Source organism: Vanessa tameamea, chromosome 23, assembly GCF_037043105.1.
Source record: "Vanessa tameamea isolate UH-Manoa-2023 chromosome 23, ilVanTame1 primary haplotype, whole genome shotgun sequence".
In the NCBI taxonomy this organism is placed as follows: domain Eukaryota; kingdom Metazoa; phylum Arthropoda; class Insecta; order Lepidoptera; family Nymphalidae; genus Vanessa; species Vanessa tameamea.
In genome coordinates, this window is record NC_087331.1 from 364,622 (window position 1) to 380,371 (window position 15,750).

At 41.3% G+C, this 15,750-nt stretch overlaps 57 non-coding genes across 57 annotated transcripts; all 57 read right to left on the reverse strand.

The window, feature by feature from the left end:
• Positions 1-125: 125 nt before the first annotated feature.
• On the reverse strand, positions 126-244 carry LOC135194058 (5S ribosomal RNA). The gene has a single exon (XR_010309608.1). It is a non-coding gene; the product is annotated as a 5S ribosomal RNA (ribosomal RNA).
• A 157-nt stretch (positions 245-401) lies between these two features.
• On the reverse strand, positions 402-520 carry LOC135194059 (5S ribosomal RNA). Its single transcript, XR_010309609.1, has one exon. It is a non-coding gene; the product is annotated as a 5S ribosomal RNA (ribosomal RNA).
• A 159-nt stretch (positions 521-679) lies between these two features.
• On the reverse strand, positions 680-798 carry LOC135194060 (5S ribosomal RNA). Its single transcript, XR_010309610.1, has one exon. It is a non-coding gene; the product is annotated as a 5S ribosomal RNA (ribosomal RNA).
• A 157-nt stretch (positions 799-955) lies between these two features.
• On the reverse strand, positions 956-1,074 carry LOC135194061 (5S ribosomal RNA). Its single transcript, XR_010309611.1, has one exon. It is a non-coding gene; the product is annotated as a 5S ribosomal RNA (ribosomal RNA).
• A 159-nt stretch (positions 1,075-1,233) lies between these two features.
• On the reverse strand, positions 1,234-1,352 carry LOC135194062 (5S ribosomal RNA). The gene has a single exon (XR_010309612.1). It is a non-coding gene; the product is annotated as a 5S ribosomal RNA (ribosomal RNA).
• Positions 1,353-1,509: 157 nt separating this feature from the next.
• LOC135194063 (5S ribosomal RNA) lies at positions 1,510-1,628 on the reverse strand. Its single transcript, XR_010309613.1, has one exon. It is a non-coding gene; the product is annotated as a 5S ribosomal RNA (ribosomal RNA).
• A 159-nt stretch (positions 1,629-1,787) lies between these two features.
• LOC135194042 (5S ribosomal RNA) lies at positions 1,788-1,906 on the reverse strand. The gene has a single exon (XR_010309593.1). It is a non-coding gene; the product is annotated as a 5S ribosomal RNA (ribosomal RNA).
• A 157-nt stretch (positions 1,907-2,063) lies between these two features.
• Positions 2,064-2,182, reverse strand: LOC135194064 (5S ribosomal RNA). Its single transcript, XR_010309614.1, has one exon. It is a non-coding gene; the product is annotated as a 5S ribosomal RNA (ribosomal RNA).
• Positions 2,183-2,339: 157 nt separating this feature from the next.
• On the reverse strand, positions 2,340-2,458 carry LOC135194065 (5S ribosomal RNA). The gene has a single exon (XR_010309615.1). It is a non-coding gene; the product is annotated as a 5S ribosomal RNA (ribosomal RNA).
• Positions 2,459-2,615: 157 nt separating this feature from the next.
• LOC135194066 (5S ribosomal RNA) lies at positions 2,616-2,734 on the reverse strand. The gene has a single exon (XR_010309616.1). It is a non-coding gene; the product is annotated as a 5S ribosomal RNA (ribosomal RNA).
• Positions 2,735-2,892: 158 nt separating this feature from the next.
• On the reverse strand, positions 2,893-3,011 carry LOC135194067 (5S ribosomal RNA). Its single transcript, XR_010309617.1, has one exon. It is a non-coding gene; the product is annotated as a 5S ribosomal RNA (ribosomal RNA).
• Positions 3,012-3,168: 157 nt separating this feature from the next.
• On the reverse strand, positions 3,169-3,287 carry LOC135194069 (5S ribosomal RNA). The gene has a single exon (XR_010309619.1). It is a non-coding gene; the product is annotated as a 5S ribosomal RNA (ribosomal RNA).
• A 159-nt stretch (positions 3,288-3,446) lies between these two features.
• LOC135194070 (5S ribosomal RNA) lies at positions 3,447-3,565 on the reverse strand. Its single transcript, XR_010309620.1, has one exon. It is a non-coding gene; the product is annotated as a 5S ribosomal RNA (ribosomal RNA).
• A 159-nt stretch (positions 3,566-3,724) lies between these two features.
• On the reverse strand, positions 3,725-3,843 carry LOC135194071 (5S ribosomal RNA). The gene has a single exon (XR_010309621.1). It is a non-coding gene; the product is annotated as a 5S ribosomal RNA (ribosomal RNA).
• Positions 3,844-4,001: 158 nt separating this feature from the next.
• Positions 4,002-4,120, reverse strand: LOC135194072 (5S ribosomal RNA). Its single transcript, XR_010309622.1, has one exon. It is a non-coding gene; the product is annotated as a 5S ribosomal RNA (ribosomal RNA).
• Positions 4,121-4,278: 158 nt separating this feature from the next.
• Positions 4,279-4,397, reverse strand: LOC135194073 (5S ribosomal RNA). The gene has a single exon (XR_010309623.1). It is a non-coding gene; the product is annotated as a 5S ribosomal RNA (ribosomal RNA).
• Positions 4,398-4,554: 157 nt separating this feature from the next.
• On the reverse strand, positions 4,555-4,673 carry LOC135194074 (5S ribosomal RNA). The gene has a single exon (XR_010309624.1). It is a non-coding gene; the product is annotated as a 5S ribosomal RNA (ribosomal RNA).
• Positions 4,674-4,832: 159 nt separating this feature from the next.
• On the reverse strand, positions 4,833-4,951 carry LOC135194075 (5S ribosomal RNA). The gene has a single exon (XR_010309625.1). It is a non-coding gene; the product is annotated as a 5S ribosomal RNA (ribosomal RNA).
• A 157-nt stretch (positions 4,952-5,108) lies between these two features.
• Positions 5,109-5,227, reverse strand: LOC135194076 (5S ribosomal RNA). The gene has a single exon (XR_010309626.1). It is a non-coding gene; the product is annotated as a 5S ribosomal RNA (ribosomal RNA).
• A 157-nt stretch (positions 5,228-5,384) lies between these two features.
• Positions 5,385-5,503, reverse strand: LOC135194039 (5S ribosomal RNA). The gene has a single exon (XR_010309590.1). It is a non-coding gene; the product is annotated as a 5S ribosomal RNA (ribosomal RNA).
• Positions 5,504-5,660: 157 nt separating this feature from the next.
• LOC135194077 (5S ribosomal RNA) lies at positions 5,661-5,779 on the reverse strand. The gene has a single exon (XR_010309627.1). It is a non-coding gene; the product is annotated as a 5S ribosomal RNA (ribosomal RNA).
• Positions 5,780-5,938: 159 nt separating this feature from the next.
• Positions 5,939-6,057, reverse strand: LOC135194078 (5S ribosomal RNA). Its single transcript, XR_010309628.1, has one exon. It is a non-coding gene; the product is annotated as a 5S ribosomal RNA (ribosomal RNA).
• A 157-nt stretch (positions 6,058-6,214) lies between these two features.
• Positions 6,215-6,333, reverse strand: LOC135194080 (5S ribosomal RNA). Its single transcript, XR_010309630.1, has one exon. It is a non-coding gene; the product is annotated as a 5S ribosomal RNA (ribosomal RNA).
• Positions 6,334-6,490: 157 nt separating this feature from the next.
• LOC135194081 (5S ribosomal RNA) lies at positions 6,491-6,609 on the reverse strand. The gene has a single exon (XR_010309631.1). It is a non-coding gene; the product is annotated as a 5S ribosomal RNA (ribosomal RNA).
• A 159-nt stretch (positions 6,610-6,768) lies between these two features.
• Positions 6,769-6,887, reverse strand: LOC135194082 (5S ribosomal RNA). The gene has a single exon (XR_010309632.1). It is a non-coding gene; the product is annotated as a 5S ribosomal RNA (ribosomal RNA).
• A 157-nt stretch (positions 6,888-7,044) lies between these two features.
• Positions 7,045-7,163, reverse strand: LOC135194083 (5S ribosomal RNA). The gene has a single exon (XR_010309633.1). It is a non-coding gene; the product is annotated as a 5S ribosomal RNA (ribosomal RNA).
• Positions 7,164-7,320: 157 nt separating this feature from the next.
• LOC135194040 (5S ribosomal RNA) lies at positions 7,321-7,439 on the reverse strand. The gene has a single exon (XR_010309591.1). It is a non-coding gene; the product is annotated as a 5S ribosomal RNA (ribosomal RNA).
• A 157-nt stretch (positions 7,440-7,596) lies between these two features.
• On the reverse strand, positions 7,597-7,715 carry LOC135194084 (5S ribosomal RNA). Its single transcript, XR_010309634.1, has one exon. It is a non-coding gene; the product is annotated as a 5S ribosomal RNA (ribosomal RNA).
• A 159-nt stretch (positions 7,716-7,874) lies between these two features.
• On the reverse strand, positions 7,875-7,993 carry LOC135194085 (5S ribosomal RNA). The gene has a single exon (XR_010309635.1). It is a non-coding gene; the product is annotated as a 5S ribosomal RNA (ribosomal RNA).
• Positions 7,994-8,150: 157 nt separating this feature from the next.
• On the reverse strand, positions 8,151-8,269 carry LOC135194086 (5S ribosomal RNA). Its single transcript, XR_010309636.1, has one exon. It is a non-coding gene; the product is annotated as a 5S ribosomal RNA (ribosomal RNA).
• A 157-nt stretch (positions 8,270-8,426) lies between these two features.
• On the reverse strand, positions 8,427-8,545 carry LOC135194087 (5S ribosomal RNA). The gene has a single exon (XR_010309637.1). It is a non-coding gene; the product is annotated as a 5S ribosomal RNA (ribosomal RNA).
• A 157-nt stretch (positions 8,546-8,702) lies between these two features.
• On the reverse strand, positions 8,703-8,821 carry LOC135194088 (5S ribosomal RNA). Its single transcript, XR_010309638.1, has one exon. It is a non-coding gene; the product is annotated as a 5S ribosomal RNA (ribosomal RNA).
• A 157-nt stretch (positions 8,822-8,978) lies between these two features.
• LOC135194089 (5S ribosomal RNA) lies at positions 8,979-9,097 on the reverse strand. The gene has a single exon (XR_010309639.1). It is a non-coding gene; the product is annotated as a 5S ribosomal RNA (ribosomal RNA).
• Positions 9,098-9,254: 157 nt separating this feature from the next.
• Positions 9,255-9,373, reverse strand: LOC135194091 (5S ribosomal RNA). The gene has a single exon (XR_010309641.1). It is a non-coding gene; the product is annotated as a 5S ribosomal RNA (ribosomal RNA).
• Positions 9,374-9,532: 159 nt separating this feature from the next.
• LOC135194092 (5S ribosomal RNA) lies at positions 9,533-9,651 on the reverse strand. Its single transcript, XR_010309642.1, has one exon. It is a non-coding gene; the product is annotated as a 5S ribosomal RNA (ribosomal RNA).
• Positions 9,652-9,809: 158 nt separating this feature from the next.
• On the reverse strand, positions 9,810-9,928 carry LOC135194093 (5S ribosomal RNA). The gene has a single exon (XR_010309643.1). It is a non-coding gene; the product is annotated as a 5S ribosomal RNA (ribosomal RNA).
• Positions 9,929-10,086: 158 nt separating this feature from the next.
• On the reverse strand, positions 10,087-10,205 carry LOC135194094 (5S ribosomal RNA). Its single transcript, XR_010309644.1, has one exon. It is a non-coding gene; the product is annotated as a 5S ribosomal RNA (ribosomal RNA).
• A 157-nt stretch (positions 10,206-10,362) lies between these two features.
• On the reverse strand, positions 10,363-10,481 carry LOC135194095 (5S ribosomal RNA). The gene has a single exon (XR_010309645.1). It is a non-coding gene; the product is annotated as a 5S ribosomal RNA (ribosomal RNA).
• Positions 10,482-10,639: 158 nt separating this feature from the next.
• LOC135193988 (5S ribosomal RNA) lies at positions 10,640-10,758 on the reverse strand. Its single transcript, XR_010309539.1, has one exon. It is a non-coding gene; the product is annotated as a 5S ribosomal RNA (ribosomal RNA).
• A 157-nt stretch (positions 10,759-10,915) lies between these two features.
• Positions 10,916-11,034, reverse strand: LOC135193989 (5S ribosomal RNA). The gene has a single exon (XR_010309540.1). It is a non-coding gene; the product is annotated as a 5S ribosomal RNA (ribosomal RNA).
• Positions 11,035-11,193: 159 nt separating this feature from the next.
• Positions 11,194-11,312, reverse strand: LOC135193990 (5S ribosomal RNA). The gene has a single exon (XR_010309541.1). It is a non-coding gene; the product is annotated as a 5S ribosomal RNA (ribosomal RNA).
• A 157-nt stretch (positions 11,313-11,469) lies between these two features.
• Positions 11,470-11,588, reverse strand: LOC135193991 (5S ribosomal RNA). Its single transcript, XR_010309542.1, has one exon. It is a non-coding gene; the product is annotated as a 5S ribosomal RNA (ribosomal RNA).
• Positions 11,589-11,745: 157 nt separating this feature from the next.
• On the reverse strand, positions 11,746-11,864 carry LOC135193992 (5S ribosomal RNA). Its single transcript, XR_010309543.1, has one exon. It is a non-coding gene; the product is annotated as a 5S ribosomal RNA (ribosomal RNA).
• A 157-nt stretch (positions 11,865-12,021) lies between these two features.
• Positions 12,022-12,140, reverse strand: LOC135193994 (5S ribosomal RNA). Its single transcript, XR_010309545.1, has one exon. It is a non-coding gene; the product is annotated as a 5S ribosomal RNA (ribosomal RNA).
• Positions 12,141-12,299: 159 nt separating this feature from the next.
• Positions 12,300-12,418, reverse strand: LOC135193995 (5S ribosomal RNA). The gene has a single exon (XR_010309546.1). It is a non-coding gene; the product is annotated as a 5S ribosomal RNA (ribosomal RNA).
• Positions 12,419-12,576: 158 nt separating this feature from the next.
• LOC135193996 (5S ribosomal RNA) lies at positions 12,577-12,695 on the reverse strand. The gene has a single exon (XR_010309547.1). It is a non-coding gene; the product is annotated as a 5S ribosomal RNA (ribosomal RNA).
• A 158-nt stretch (positions 12,696-12,853) lies between these two features.
• On the reverse strand, positions 12,854-12,972 carry LOC135193997 (5S ribosomal RNA). Its single transcript, XR_010309548.1, has one exon. It is a non-coding gene; the product is annotated as a 5S ribosomal RNA (ribosomal RNA).
• Positions 12,973-13,129: 157 nt separating this feature from the next.
• LOC135193998 (5S ribosomal RNA) lies at positions 13,130-13,248 on the reverse strand. Its single transcript, XR_010309549.1, has one exon. It is a non-coding gene; the product is annotated as a 5S ribosomal RNA (ribosomal RNA).
• A 158-nt stretch (positions 13,249-13,406) lies between these two features.
• LOC135193999 (5S ribosomal RNA) lies at positions 13,407-13,525 on the reverse strand. The gene has a single exon (XR_010309550.1). It is a non-coding gene; the product is annotated as a 5S ribosomal RNA (ribosomal RNA).
• Positions 13,526-13,682: 157 nt separating this feature from the next.
• LOC135194000 (5S ribosomal RNA) lies at positions 13,683-13,801 on the reverse strand. Its single transcript, XR_010309551.1, has one exon. It is a non-coding gene; the product is annotated as a 5S ribosomal RNA (ribosomal RNA).
• Positions 13,802-13,960: 159 nt separating this feature from the next.
• On the reverse strand, positions 13,961-14,079 carry LOC135194001 (5S ribosomal RNA). Its single transcript, XR_010309552.1, has one exon. It is a non-coding gene; the product is annotated as a 5S ribosomal RNA (ribosomal RNA).
• A 157-nt stretch (positions 14,080-14,236) lies between these two features.
• On the reverse strand, positions 14,237-14,355 carry LOC135194002 (5S ribosomal RNA). Its single transcript, XR_010309553.1, has one exon. It is a non-coding gene; the product is annotated as a 5S ribosomal RNA (ribosomal RNA).
• Positions 14,356-14,512: 157 nt separating this feature from the next.
• LOC135194003 (5S ribosomal RNA) lies at positions 14,513-14,631 on the reverse strand. Its single transcript, XR_010309554.1, has one exon. It is a non-coding gene; the product is annotated as a 5S ribosomal RNA (ribosomal RNA).
• Positions 14,632-14,788: 157 nt separating this feature from the next.
• On the reverse strand, positions 14,789-14,907 carry LOC135194005 (5S ribosomal RNA). The gene has a single exon (XR_010309556.1). It is a non-coding gene; the product is annotated as a 5S ribosomal RNA (ribosomal RNA).
• A 159-nt stretch (positions 14,908-15,066) lies between these two features.
• Positions 15,067-15,185, reverse strand: LOC135194006 (5S ribosomal RNA). The gene has a single exon (XR_010309557.1). It is a non-coding gene; the product is annotated as a 5S ribosomal RNA (ribosomal RNA).
• A 157-nt stretch (positions 15,186-15,342) lies between these two features.
• LOC135194007 (5S ribosomal RNA) lies at positions 15,343-15,461 on the reverse strand. The gene has a single exon (XR_010309558.1). It is a non-coding gene; the product is annotated as a 5S ribosomal RNA (ribosomal RNA).
• A 159-nt stretch (positions 15,462-15,620) lies between these two features.
• LOC135194008 (5S ribosomal RNA) lies at positions 15,621-15,739 on the reverse strand. Its single transcript, XR_010309559.1, has one exon. It is a non-coding gene; the product is annotated as a 5S ribosomal RNA (ribosomal RNA).
• Positions 15,740-15,750: the final 11 nt, after the last annotated feature.

Below are 15,750 nucleotides of genomic sequence, written 5' to 3' on the forward strand. Positions count from 1 at the left end.
TATTCTCTAACCAAATCGTCGAAAATATCAAAAATGACAAACTATTTTAACCTACAATTGTTTTTCTTCAAAAGCAGACGCGATACGTACACTAGTAAAAATATTTTTTTGCAAAAACTGCAAAAGGCCAACGGCACGCGGTGTTCCCAGGCGGTCACCCATCCAAGTACTGAACGCGCCCGATGTTGCTTAACTTCGGTGATCGGACGAGAACCGGTGTATTCAACATGGTATGGACGTTGGCTCCTAGTATTTCTAAAAGTAAAAACAATTGCATATTCTCTAACCAAATCGTCGAAAATATCAAAAATGACAAACTATTTTAACCTACAATTGTTTTTCTTCAAAAGCAGACGCGATACGTACACTAGTAAAAATATTTTTTTGCAAAAACTGCAAAAGGCCAACGGCACGCGGTGTTCCCAGGCGGTCACCCATCCAAGTACTGAACGCGCCCGATGTTGCTTAACTTCGGTGATCGGACGAGAACCGGTGTATTCAACATGGTATGGACGTTGGCTCCTAGTATTTCTAAAAGTAAAAACAATTGCATATTCTCTAACCAAATCGTCGAAAATATCAAAAATGACAAACTAATTTCACCTATAATTGCTTTTTCTCGAAAGAAGACGCGATACGTACACTGCAGTAAAAATATTTTTTTGCAAAAACTGCAAAAGGCCAACGGCACGCGGTGTTCCCAGGCGGTCACCCATCCAAGTACTGAACGCGCCCGATGTTGCTTAACTTCGGTGATCGGACGAGAACCGGTGTATTCAACATGGTATGGACGTTGGCTCCTATTATTTCTAAAAGTAAAAACAATTGCATATTCTCTAAACAAATCGTCGAAAATATCAAAAATGACAAACTATTTTAACCTACAATTGTTTTTCTTCAAAAGCAGACGCGATACGTACACTAGTAAAAATATTTTTTTGCAAAAACTGCAAAAGGCCAACGGCACGCGGTGTTCCCAGGCGGTCACCCATCCAAGTACTGAACGCGCCCGATGTTGCTTAACTTCGGTGATCGGACGAGAACCGGTGTATTCAACATGGTATGGACGTTGGCTACAGGCACCCCTCAAAGTAGAAGCAAAAGCATATTCTCTAACCAAATCGTCGAAAATATCAAAATTGACAAACCAATTTCACCTACAATTGCTTCTGTTCAAATGCTGACGCGATACGTACACTGTAGTAAAAATATTTTTTTGCAAAAACTGCAAAAGGCCAACGGCACGCGGTGTTCCCAGGCGGTCACCCATCCAAGTACTGAACGCGCCCGATGTTGCTTAACTTCGGTGATCGGACGAGAACCGGTGTATTCAACATGGTATGGACGTTGGCTCCTAGTATTTCTAAAAGTAAAAACAATTGCATATTCTCTAACCAAATCGTCGAAAATATCAAAAATGACAAACTATTTTAACCTACAATTGTTTTTCTTCAAAAGCAGACGCGATACGTACACTAGTAAAAATATTTTTTTGCAAAAACTGCAAAAGGCCAACGGCACGCGGTGTTCCCAGGCGGTCACCCATCCAAGTACTGAACGCGCCCGATGTTGCTTAACTTCGGTGATCGGACGAGAACCGGTGTATTCAACATGGTATGGACGTTGGCTACAGGCACCCCTCAAAGTAGAAGCAAAAGCATATTCTCTAACCAAATCGTCGAAAATATCAAAATTGACAAACCAATTTCACCTACAATTGCTTCTGTTCAAATGCTGACGCGATACGTACACTGTAGTAAAAATATTTTTTTGCAAAAACTGCAAAAGGCCAACGGCACGCGGTGTTCCCAGGCGGTCACCCATCCAAATACTGAACGCGCCCGATGTTGCTTAACTTCGGTGATCGGACGAGAACCGGTGTATTCAACATGGTATGGACGTTGGCTCCTAGTATTTCTAAAAGTAAAAACAATTGCATATTCTCTAACCAAATCGTCGAAAATATCAAAAATGACAAACTATTTTAACCTACAATTGTTTTTCTTCAAAAGCAGACGCGATACGTACACTAGTAAAAATACTTTTTTGCAAAAACTGCAAAAGGCCAACGGCACGCGGTGTTCCCAGGCGGTCACCCATCCAAGTACTGAACGCGCCCGATGTTGCTTAACTTCGGTGATCGGACGAGAACCGGTGTATTCAACATGGTATGGACGTTGGCTCCTAGTATTTCTAAAAGTAAAAACAATTGCATATTCTCTAACCAAATCGTCGAAAATATCAAAAATGACAAACTATTTTAACCTACAATTGTTTTTCTTCAAAAGCAGACGCGATACGTACACTAGTAAAAATATTTTTTTGCAAAAACTGCAAAAGGCCAACGGCACGCGGTGTTCCCAGGCGGTCACCCATCCAAGTACTGAACGCGCCCGATGTTGCTTAACTTCGGTGATCGGACGAGAACCGGTGTATTCAACATGGTATGGACGTTGGCTCCTAGTATTTCTAAAAGTAAAAACAATTGCATATTCTCTAACCAAATCGTCGAAAATATCAAAAATGACAAACTATTTTAACCTACAATTGTTTTTCTTCAAAAGCAGACGCGATACGTACACTAGTAAAAATATTTTTTTGCAAAAACTGCAAAAGGCCAACGGCACGCGGTGTTCCCAGGCGGTCACCCATCCAAGTACTGAACGCGCCCGATGTTGCTTAACTTCGGTGATCGGACGAGAACCGGTGTATTCAACATGGTATGGACGTTGGCTCCTAGTATTTCTAAAAGTAAAAACAATTGCATATTCTCTAACCAAATCGTCGAAAATATCAAAAATGACAAACTAATTTCACCTATAATTGCTTTTTCTCGAAAGAAGACGCGATACGTACACTAGTAAAAATATTTTTTTTGCAAAAACTGCAAAAGGCCAACGGCACGCGGTGTTCCCAGGCGGTCACCCATCCAAGTACTGAACGCGCCCGATGTTGCTTAACTTCGGTGATCGGACGAGAACCGGTGTATTCAACATGGTATGGACGTTGGCTCCTATTATTTCTAAAAGTAAAAACAATTGCATATTCTCTAAACAAATCGTCGAAAATATCAAAAATGACAAACTATTTTAACCTACAATTGTTTTTCTTCAAAAGCAGACGCGATACGTACACTAGTAAAAATATTTTTTTGCAAAAACTGCAAAAGGCCAACGGCACGCGGTGTTCCCAGGCGGTCACCCATCCAAGTACTGAACGCGCCCGATGTTGCTTAACTTCGGTGATCGGACGAGAACCGGTGTATTCAACATGGTATGGACGTTGGCTCCTAGTATTTCTAAAAGTAAAAACAATTGCATATTCTCTAACCAAATCGTCGAAAATATCAAAAATGACAAACTAATTTCACCTATAATTGCTTTTTCTCGAAAGAAGACGCGATACGTACACTGCAGTAAAAATATTTTTTTGCAAAAACTGCAAAAGGCCAACGGCACGCGGTGTTCCCAGGCGGTCACCCATCCAAGTACTGAACGCGCCCGATGTTGCTTAACTTCGGTGATCGGACGAGAACCGGTGTATTCAACATGGTATGGACGTTGGCTCCTAGTATTTCTAAAAGTAAAAACAATTGCATATTCTCTAACCAAATCGTCGAAAATATCAAAAATGACAAACTAATTTCACCTATAATTGCTTTTTCTCGAAAGAAGACGCGATACGTACACTGCAGTAAAAATATTTTTTTGCAAAAACTGCAAAAGGCCAACGGCACGCGGTGTTCCCAGGCGGTCACCCATCCAAGTACTGAACGCGCCCGATGTTGCTTAACTTCGGTGATCGGACGAGAACCGGTGTATTCAACATGGTATGGACGTTGGCTACAGGCACTCCTCAAAGTAAAAACAATTGCATATTCTCTAACCAAATCGTCGAAAATATCATAAATGACAAACTATTTTAACCTACAATTGTTTTTCTTCAAAAGCAGACGCGATACGTACACTAGTAAAAATATTTTTTTTGCAAAAACTGCAAAAGGCCAACGGCACGCGGTGTTCCCAGGCGGTCACCCATCCAAGTACTGAACGCGCCCGATGTTGCTTAACTTCGGTGATCGGACGAGAACCGGTGTATTCAACATGGTATGGACGTTGGCTCCTAGTATTTCTAAAAGTAAAAACAATTGCATATTCTCTAAACAAATCGTCGAAAATATCAAAAATGACAAACTAATTTCACCTATAATTGCTTTTTCTCGAAAGAAGACGCGATACGTACACTAGTAAAAATATTTTTTTTGCAAAAACTGCAAAAGGCCAACGGCACGCGGTGTTCCCAGGCGGTCACCCATCCAAGTACTGAACGCGCCCGATGTTGCTTAACTTCGGTGATCGGACGAGAACCGGTGTATTCAACATGGTATGGACGTTGGCTCCTATTATTTCTAAAAGTAAAAACAATTGCATATTCTCTAAACAAATCGTCGAAAATATCAAAAATGACAAACTATTTTAACCTACAATTGTTTTTCTTCAAAAGCAGACGCGATACGTACACTAGTAAAAATATTTTTTTGCAAAAACTGCAAAAGGCCAACGGCACGCGGTGTTCCCAGGCGGTCACCCATCCAAGTACTGAACGCGCCCGATGTTGCTTAACTTCGGTGATCGGACGAGAACCGGTGTATTCAACATGGTATGGACGTTGGCTACAGGCACCCCTCAAAGTAGAAGCAAAAGCATATTCTCTAACCAAATCGTCGAAAATATCAAAATTGACAAACCAATTTCACCTACAATTGCTTCTGTTCAAATGCTGACGCGATACGTACACTGTAGTAAAAATATTTTTTTGCAAAAACTGCAAAAGGCCAACGGCACGCGGTGTTCCCAGGCGGTCACCCATCCAAGTACTGAACGCGCCCGATGTTGCTTAACTTCGGTGATCGGACGAGAACCGGTGTATTCAACATGGTATGGACGTTGGCTCCTAGTATTTCTAAAAGTAAAAACAATTGCATATTCTCTAACCAAATCGTCGAAAATATCAAAAATGACAAACTATTTTAACCTACAATTGTTTTTCTTCAAAAGCAGACGCGATACGTACACTAGTAAAAATATTTTTTTGCAAAAACTGCAAAAGGCCAACGGCACGCGGTGTTCCCAGGCGGTCACCCATCCAAGTACTGAACGCGCCCGATGTTGCTTAACTTCGGTGATCGGACGAGAACCGGTGTATTCAACATGGTATGGACGTTGGCTCCTAGTATTTCTAAAAGTAAAAACAATTGCATATTCTCTAACCAAATCGTCGAAAATATCAAAAATGACAAACTATTTTAACCTACAATTGTTTTTCTTCAAAAGCAGACGCGATACGTACACTAGTAAAAATATTTTTTTGCAAAAACTGCAAAAGGACAACGGCACGCGGTGTTCCCAGGCGGTCACCCATCCAAGTACTGAACGCGCCCGATGTTGCTTAACTTCGGTGATCGGACGAGAACCGGTGTATTCAACATGGTATGGACGTTGGCTACAGGCACTCCTCAAAGTACAAACAATTGCATATTCTCTAACCAAATCGTCGAAAATATCATAAATGACAAACTATTTTAACCTACAATTGTTTTTCTTCAAAAGCAGACGCGATACGTACACTAGTAAAAATATTTTTTTGCAAAAACTGCAAAAGGCCAACGGCACGCGGTGTTCCCAGGCGGTCACCCATCCAAGTACTGAACGCGCCCGATGTTGCTTAACTTCGGTGATCGGACGAGAACCGGTGTATTCAACATGGTATGGACGTTGGCTACAGGCACCCCTCAAAGTAGAAGCAAAAGCATATTCTCTAACCAAATCGTCGAAAATATCAAAATTGACAAACCAATTTCACCTACAATTGCTTCTGTTCAAATGCTGACGCGATACGTACACTGTAGTAAAAATATTTTTTTGCAAAAACTGCAAAAGGCCAACGGCACGCGGTGTTCCCAGGCGGTCACCCATCCAAGTACTGAACGCGCCCGATGTTGCTTAACTTCGGTGATCGGACGAGAACCGGTGTATTCAACATGGTATGGACGTTGGCTCCTAGTATTTCTAAAAGTAAAAACAATTGCATATTCTCTAACCAAATCGTCGAAAATATCAAAAATGACAAACTATTTTAACCTACAATTGTTTTTCTTCAAAAGCAGACGCGATACGTACACTAGTAAAAATATTTTTTTGCAAAAACTGCAAAAGGCCAACGGCACGCGGTGTTCCCAGGCGGTCACCCATCCAAGTACTGAACGCGCCCGATGTTGCTTAACTTCGGTGATCGGACGAGAACCGGTGTATTCAACATGGTATGGACGTTGGCTCCTATTATTTCTAAAAGTAAAAACAATTGCATATTCTCTAAACAAATCGTCGAAAATATCAAAAATGACAAACTATTTTAACCTACAATTGCTTTTCTTCAAAAGCAGACGCGATACGTACACTAGTAAAAATATTTTTTTGCAAAAACTGCAAAAGGCCAACGGCACGCGGTGTTCCCAGGCGGTCACCCATCCAAGTACTGAACGCGCCCGATGTTGCTTAACTTCGGTGATCGGACGAGAACCGGTGTATTCAACATGGTATGGACGTTGGCTACAGGCACCCCTCAAAGTAGAAGCAAAAGCATATTCTCTAACCAAATCGTCGAAAATATCAAAATTGACAAACCAATTTCACCTACAATTGCTTCTGTTCAAATGCTGACGCGATACGTACACTGTAGTAAAAATATTTTTTTGCAAAAACTGCAAAAGGCCAACGGCACGCGGTGTTCCCAGGCGGTCACCCATCCAAGTACTGAACGCGCCCGATGTTGCTTAACTTCGGTGATCGGACGAGAACCGGTGTATTCAACATGGTATGGACGTTGGCTCCTAGTATTTCTAAAAGTAAAAACAATTGCATATTCTCTAACCAAATCGTCGAAAATATCAAAAATGACAAACTATTTTAACCTACAATTGTTTTTCTTCAAAAGCAGACGCGATACGTACACTAGTAAAAATATTTTTTTGCAAAAACTGCAAAAGGCCAACGGCACGCGGTGTTCCCAGGCGGTCACCCATCCAAGTACTGAACGCGCCCGATGTTGCTTAACTTCGGTGATCGGACGAGAACCGGTGTATTCAACATGGTATGGACGTTGGCTCCTAGTATTTCTAAAAGTAAAAACAATTGCATATTCTCTAACCAAATCGTCGAAAATATCAAAAATGACAAACTATTTTAACCTACAATTGTTTTTCTTCAAAAGCAGACGCGATACGTACACTAGTAAAAATATTTTTTTGCAAAAACTGCAAAAGGACAACGGCACGCGGTGTTCCCAGGCGGTCACCCATCCAAGTACTGAACGCGCCCGATGTTGCTTAACTTCGGTGATCGGACGAGAACCGGTGTATTCAACATGGTATGGACGTTGGCTACAGGCACTCCTCAAAGTACAAACAATTGCATATTCTCTAACCAAATCGTCGAAAATATCATAAATGACAAACTATTTTAACCTACAATTGTTTTTCTTCAAAAGCAGACGCGATACGTACACTAGTAAAAATATTTTTTTGCAAAAACTGCAAAAGGCCAACGGCACGCGGTGTTCCCAGGCGGTCACCCATCCAAGTACTGAACGCGCCCGATGTTGCTTAACTTCGGTGATCGGACGAGAACCGGTGTATTCAACATGGTATGGACGTTGGCTACAGGCACCCCTCAAAGTAGAAGCAAAAGCATATTCTCTAACCAAATCGTCGAAAATATCAAAATTGACAAACCAATTTCACCTACAATTGCTTCTGTTCAAATGCTGACGCGATACGTACACTGTAGTAAAAATATTTTTTTGCAAAAACTGCAAAAGGCCAACGGCACGCGGTGTTCCCAGGCGGTCACCCATCCAAGTACTGAACGCGCCCGATGTTGCTTAACTTCGGTGATCGGACGAGAACCGGTGTATTCAACATGGTATGGACGTTGGCTCCTAGTATTTCTAAAAGTAAAAACAATTGCATATTCTCTAACCAAATCGTCGAAAATATCAAAAATGACAAACTATTTTAACCTACAATTGTTTTTCTTCAAAAGCAGACGCGATACGTACACTAGTAAAAATATTTTTTTGCAAAAACTGCAAAAGGCCAACGGCACGCGGTGTTCCCAGGCGGTCACCCATCCAAGTACTGAACGCGCCCGATGTTGCTTAACTTCGGTGATCGGACGAGAACCGGTGTATTCAACATGGTATGGACGTTGGCTCCTATTATTTCTAAAAGTAAAAACAATTGCATATTCTCTAAACAAATCGTCGAAAATATCAAAAATGACAAACTATTTTAACCTACAATTGCTTTTCTTCAAAAGCAGACGCGATACGTACACTAGTAAAAATATTTTTTTGCAAAAACTGCAAAAGGCCAACGGCACGCGGTGTTCCCAGGCGGTCACCCATCCAAGTACTGAACGCGCCCGATGTTGCTTAACTTCGGTGATCGGACGAGAACCGGTGTATTCAACATGGTATGGACGTTGGCTCCTAGTATTTCTAAAAGTAAAAACAATTGCATATTCTCTAACCAAATCGTCGAAAATATCAAAAATGACAAACTATTTTAACCTACAATTGTTTTTCTTCAAAAGCAGACGCGATACGTACACTAGTAAAAATATTTTTTTGCAAAAACTGCAAAAGGCCAACGGCACGCGGTGTTCCCAGGCGGTCACCCATCCAAGTACTGAACGCGCCCGATGTTGCTTAACTTCGGTGATCGGACGAGAACCGGTGTATTCAACATGGTATGGACGTTGGCTCCTAGTATTTCTAAAAGTAAAAACAATTGCATATTCTCTAACCAAATCGTCGAAAATATCAAAAATGACAAACTATTTTAACCTACAATTGTTTTTCTTCAAAAGCAGACGCGATACGTACACTAGTAAAAATATTTTTTTGCAAAAACTGCAAAAGGCCAACGGCACGCGGTGTTCCCAGGCGGTCACCCATCCAAGTACTGAACGCGCCCGATGTTGCTTAACTTCGGTGATCGGACGAGAACCGGTGTATTCAACATGGTATGGACGTTGGCTCCTAGTATTTCTAAAAGTAAAAACAATTGCATATTCTCTAACCAAATCGTCGAAAATATCAAAAATGACAAACTATTTTAACCTACAATTGTTTTTCTTCAAAAGCAGACGCGATACGTACACTAGTAAAAATATTTTTTTGCAAAAACTGCAAAAGGCCAACGGCACGCGGTGTTCCCAGGCGGTCACCCATCCAAGTACTGAACGCGCCCGATGTTGCTTAACTTCGGTGATCGGACGAGAACCGGTGTATTCAACATGGTATGGACGTTGGCTCCTAGTATTTCTAAAAGTAAAAACAATTGCATATTCTCTAACCAAATCGTCGAAAATATCAAAAATGACAAACTAATTTCACCTATAATTGCTTTTTCTCGAAAGAAGACGCGATACGTACACTGCAGTAAAAATATTTTTTTGCAAAAACTGCAAAAGGCCAACGGCACGCGGTGTTCCCAGGCGGTCACCCATCCAAGTACTGAACGCGCCCGATGTTGCTTAACTTCGGTGATCGGACGAGAACCGGTGTATTCAACATGGTATGGACGTTGGCTACAGGCACTCCTCAAAGTAAAAACAATTGCATATTCTCTAACCAAATCGTCGAAAATATCATAAATGACAAACTATTTTAACCTACAATTGTTTTTCTTCAAAAGCAGACGCGATACGTACACTAGTAAAAATATTTTTTTTGCAAAAACTGCAAAAGGCCAACGGCACGCGGTGTTCCCAGGCGGTCACCCATCCAAGTACTGAACGCGCCCGATGTTGCTTAACTTCGGTGATCGGACGAGAACCGGTGTATTCAACATGGTATGGACGTTGGCTCCTAGTATTTCTAAAAGTAAAAACAATTGCATATTCTCTAAACAAATCGTCGAAAATATCAAAAATGACAAACTAATTTCACCTATAATTGCTTTTTCTCGAAAGAAGACGCGATACGTACACTAGTAAAAATATTTTTTTTGCAAAAACTGCAAAAGGCCAACGGCACGCGGTGTTCCCAGGCGGTCACCCATCCAAGTACTGAACGCGCCCGATGTTGCTTAACTTCGGTGATCGGACGAGAACCGGTGTATTCAACATGGTATGGACGTTGGCTCCTATTATTTCTAAAAGTAAAAACAATTGCATATTCTCTAAACAAATCGTCGAAAATATCAAAAATGACAAACTATTTTAACCTACAATTGTTTTTCTTCAAAAGCAGACGCGATACGTACACTAGTAAAAATATTTTTTTGCAAAAACTGCAAAAGGCCAACGGCACGCGGTGTTCCCAGGCGGTCACCCATCCAAGTACTGAACGCGCCCGATGTTGCTTAACTTCGGTGATCGGACGAGAACCGGTGTATTCAACATGGTATGGACGTTGGCTCCTAGTATTTCTAAAAGTAAAAACAATTGCATATTCTCTAAACAAATCGTCGAAAATATCAAAAATGACAAACTAATTTCACCTATAATTGCTTTTTCTCGAAAGAAGACGCGATACGTACACTAGTAAAAATATTTTTTTTGCAAAAACTGCAAAAGGCCAACGGCACGCGGTGTTCCCAGGCGGTCACCCATCCAAGTACTGAACGCGCCCGATGTTGCTTAACTTCGGTGATCGGACGAGAACCGGTGTATTCAACATGGTATGGACGTTGGCTCCTATTATTTCTAAAAGTAAAAACAATTGCATATTCTCTAAACAAATCGTCGAAAATATCAAAAATGACAAACTATTTTAACCTACAATTGTTTTTCTTCAAAAGCAGACGCGATACGTACACTAGTAAAAATATTTTTTTGCAAAAACTGCAAAAGGCCAACGGCACGCGGTGTTCCCAGGCGGTCACCCATCCAAGTACTGAACGCGCCCGATGTTGCTTAACTTCGGTGATCGGACGAGAACCGGTGTATTCAACATGGTATGGACGTTGGCTACAGGCACCCCTCAAAGTAGAAGCAAAAGCATATTCTCTAACCAAATCGTCGAAAATATCAAAATTGACAAACCAATTTCACCTACAATTGCTTCTGTTCAAATGCTGACGCGATACGTACACTGTAGTAAAAATATTTTTTTGCAAAAACTGCAAAAGGCCAACGGCACGCGGTGTTCCCAGGCGGTCACCCATCCAAGTACTGAACGCGCCCGATGTTGCTTAACTTCGGTGATCGGACGAGAACCGGTGTATTCAACATGGTATGGACGTTGGCTCCTAGTATTTCTAAAAGTAAAAACAATTGCATATTCTCTAACCAAATCGTCGAAAATATCAAAAATGACAAACTATTTTAACCTACAATTGTTTTTCTTCAAAAGCAGACGCGATACGTACACTAGTAAAAATATTTTTTTGCAAAAACTGCAAAAGGCCAACGGCACGCGGTGTTCCCAGGCGGTCACCCATCCAAGTACTGAACGCGCCCGATGTTGCTTAACTTCGGTGATCGGACGAGAACCGGTGTATTCAACATGGTATGGACGTTGGCTCCTATTATTTCTAAAAGTAAAAACAATTGCATATTCTCTAAACAAATCGTCGAAAATATCAAAAATGACAAACTATTTTAACCTACAATTGCTTTTCTTCAAAAGCAGACGCGATACGTACACTAGTAAAAATATTTTTTTGCAAAAACTGCAAAAGGCCAACGGCACGCGGTGTTCCCAGGCGGTCACCCATCCAAGTACTGAACGCGCCCGATGTTGCTTAACTTCGGTGATCGGACGAGAACCGGTGTATTCAACATGGTATGGACGTTGGCTCCTAGTATTTCTAAAAGTAAAAACAATTGCATATTCTCTAACCAAATCGTCGAAAATATCAAAAATGACAAACTATTTTAACCTACAATTGTTTTTCTTCAAAAGCAGACGCGATACGTACACTAGTAAAAATATTTTTTTGCAAAAACTGCAAAAGGCCAACGGCACGCGGTGTTCCCAGGCGGTCACCCATCCAAGTACTGAACGCGCCCGATGTTGCTTAACTTCGGTGATCGGACGAGAACCGGTGTATTCAACATGGTATGGACGTTGGCTCCTAGTATTTCTAAAAGTAAAAACAATTGCATATTCTCTAACCAAATCGTCGAAAATATCAAAAATGACAAACTAATTTCACCTATAATTGCTTTTTCTCGAAAGAAGACGCGATACGTACACTGCAGTAAAAATATTTTTTTGCAAAAACTGCAAAAGGCCAACGGCACGCGGTGTTCCCAGGCGGTCACCCATCCAAGTACTGAACGCGCCCGATGTTGCTTAACTTCGGTGATCGGACGAGAACCGGTGTATTCAACATGGTATGGACGTTGGCTACAGGCACTCCTCAAAGTAAAAACAATTGCATATTCTCTAACCAAATCGTCGAAAATATCATAAATGACAAACTATTTTAACCTACAATTGTTTTTCTTCAAAAGCAGACGCGATACGTACACTAGTAAAAATATTTTTTTTGCAAAAACTGCAAAAGGCCAACGGCACGCGGTGTTCCCAGGCGGTCACCCATCCAAGTACTGAACGCGCCCGATGTTGCTTAACTTCGGTGATCGGACGAGAACCGGTGTATTCAACATGGTATGGACGTTGGCTCCTAGTATTTCTAAAAGTAAAAACAATTGCATATTCTCTAAACAAATCGTCGAAAATATCAAAAATGACAAACTAATTTCACCTATAATTGCTTTTTCTCGAAAGAAGACGCGATACGTACACTAGTAAAAATATTTTTTTTGCAAAAACTGCAAAAGGCCAACGGCACGCGGTGTTCCCAGGCGGTCACCCATCCAAGTACTGAACGCGCCCGATGTTGCTTAACTTCGGTGATCGGACGAGAACCGGTGTATTCAACATGGTATGGACGTTGGCTCCTATTATTTCTAAAAGTAAAAACAATTGCATATTCTCTAAACAAATCGTCGAAAATATCAAAAATGACAAACTATTTTAACCTACAATTGTTTTTCTTCAAAAGCAGACGCGATACGTACACTAGTAAAAATATTTTTTTGCAAAAACTGCAAAAGGCCAACGGCACGCGGTGTTCCCAGGCGGTCACCCATCCAAGTACTGAACGCGCCCGATGTTGCTTAACTTCGGTGATCGGACGAGAACCGGTGTATTCAACATGGTATGGACGTTGGCTCCTAGTATTTCTAAAAGTAAAAACAATTGCATATTCTCTAAACAAATCGTCGAAAATATCAAAAAGGACAAACTAATTTCACCTATAATTGCTTTTTCTCGAAAGAAGACGCGATACGTACACTAGTAAAAATATTTTTTTTGCAAAAACTGCAAAAGGCCAACGGCACGCGGTGTTCCCAGGCGGTCACCCATCCAAGTACTGAACGCGCCCGATGTTGCTTAACTTCGGTGATCGGACGAGAACCGGTGTATTCAACATGGTATGGACGTTGGCTCCTATTATTTCTAAAAGTAAAAACAATTGCATATTCTCTAAACAAATCGTCGAAAATATCAAAAATGACAAACTATTTTAACCTACAATTGTTTTTCTTCAAAAGCAGACGCGATACGTACACTAGTAAAAATATTTTTTTGCAAAAACTGCAAAAGGCCAACGGCACGCGGTGTTCCCAGGCGGTCACCCATCCAAGTACTGAACGCGCCCGATGTTGCTTAACTTCGGTGATCGGACGAGAACCGGTGTATTCAACATGGTATGGACGTTGGCTACAGGCACCCCTCAAAGTAGAAGCAAAAGCATATTCTCTAACCAAATCGTCGAAAATATCAAAATTGACAAACCAATTTCACCTACAATTGCTTCTGTTCAAATGCTGACGCGATACGTACACTGTAGTAAAAATATTTTTTTGCAAAAACTGCAAAAGGCCAACGGCACGCGGTGTTCCCAGGCGGTCACCCATCCAAGTACTGAACGCGCCCGATGTTGCTTAACTTCGGTGATCGGACGAGAACCGGTGTATTCAACATGGTATGGACGTTGGCTCCTAGTATTTCTAAAAGTAAAAACAATTGCATATTCTCTAACCAAATCGTCGAAAATATCAAAAATGACAAACTATTTTAACCTACAATTGTTTTTCTTCAAAAGCAGACGCGATACGTACACTAGTAAAAATATTTTTTTGCAAAAACTGCAAAAGGCCAACGGCACGCGGTGTTCCCAGGCGGTCACCCATCCAAGTACTGAACGCGCCCGATGTTGCTTAACTTCGGTGATCGGACGAGAACCGGTGTATTCAACATGGTATGGACGTTGGCTCCTATTATTTCTAAAAGTAAAAACAATTGCATATTCTCTAAACAAATCGTCGAAAATATCAAAAATGACAAACTATTTTAACCTACAATTGCTTTTCTTCAAAAGCAGACGCGATACGTACACTAGTAAAAATATTTTTTTGCAAAAACTGCAAAAGGCCAACGGCACGCGGTGTTCCCAGGCGGTCACCCATCCAAGTACTGAACGCGCCCGATGTTGCTTAACTTCGGTGATCGGACGAGAACCGGTGTATTCAACATGGTATGGACGTTGGCTCCTAGTATTTCTAAAAGTAAAAACAATTGCATATTCTCTAACCAAATCGTCGAAAATATCAAAAATGACAAACTATTTTAACCTACAATTGTTTTTCTTCAAAAGCAGACGCGATACGTACACTAGTAAAAATATTTTTTTGCAAAAACTGCAAAAGGCCAACGGCACGCGGTGTTCCCAGGCGGTCACCCATCCAAGTACTGAACGCGCCCGATGTTGCTTAACTTCGGTGATCGGACGAGAACCGGTGTATTCAACATGGTATGGACGTTGGCTACAGGCACCCCTCAAAGTAGAAGCAAAAGCATATTCTCTAACCAAATCGTCGAAAATATCAAAATTGACAAACCAATTTCACCTACAATTGCTTCTGTTCAAATGCTGACGCGATACGTACACTGTAGTAAAAATATTTTTTTGCAAAAACTGCAAAAGGCCAACGGCACGCGGTGTTCCCAGGCGGTCACCCATCCAAGTACTGAACGCGCCCGATGTTGCTTAACTTCGGTGATCGGACGAGAACCGGTGTATTCAACATGGTATGGACGTTGGCTCCTAGTATTTCTAAAAGTAAAAACAATTGCATATTCTCTAACCAAATCGTCGAAAATATCAAAAATGACAAACTATTTTAACCTACAATTGTTTTTCTTCAAAAGCAGACGCGATACGTACACTAGTAAAAATATTTTTTTGCAAAAACTGCAAAAGGCCAACGGCACGCGGTGTTCCCAGGCGGTCACCCATCCAAGTACTGAACGCGCCCGATGTTGCTTAACTTCGGTGATCGGACGAGAACCGGTGTATTCAACATGGTATGGACGTTGGCTCCTATTATTTCTAAAAGTAAAAACAATTGCATATTCTCTAAACAAATCGTCGAAAATATCAAAAATGACAAACTATTTTAACCTACAATTGCTTTTCTTCAAAAGCAGACGCGATACGTACACTGTAGTAAAAATATTTTTTTGCAAAAACTGCAAAAGGCCAACGGCACGCGGTGTTCCCAGGCGGTCACCCATCCAAGTACTGAACGCGCCCGATGTTGCTTAACTTCGGTGATCGGACGAGAACCGGTGTATTCAACATGGTATGGACGTTGGCTACAGGCACTC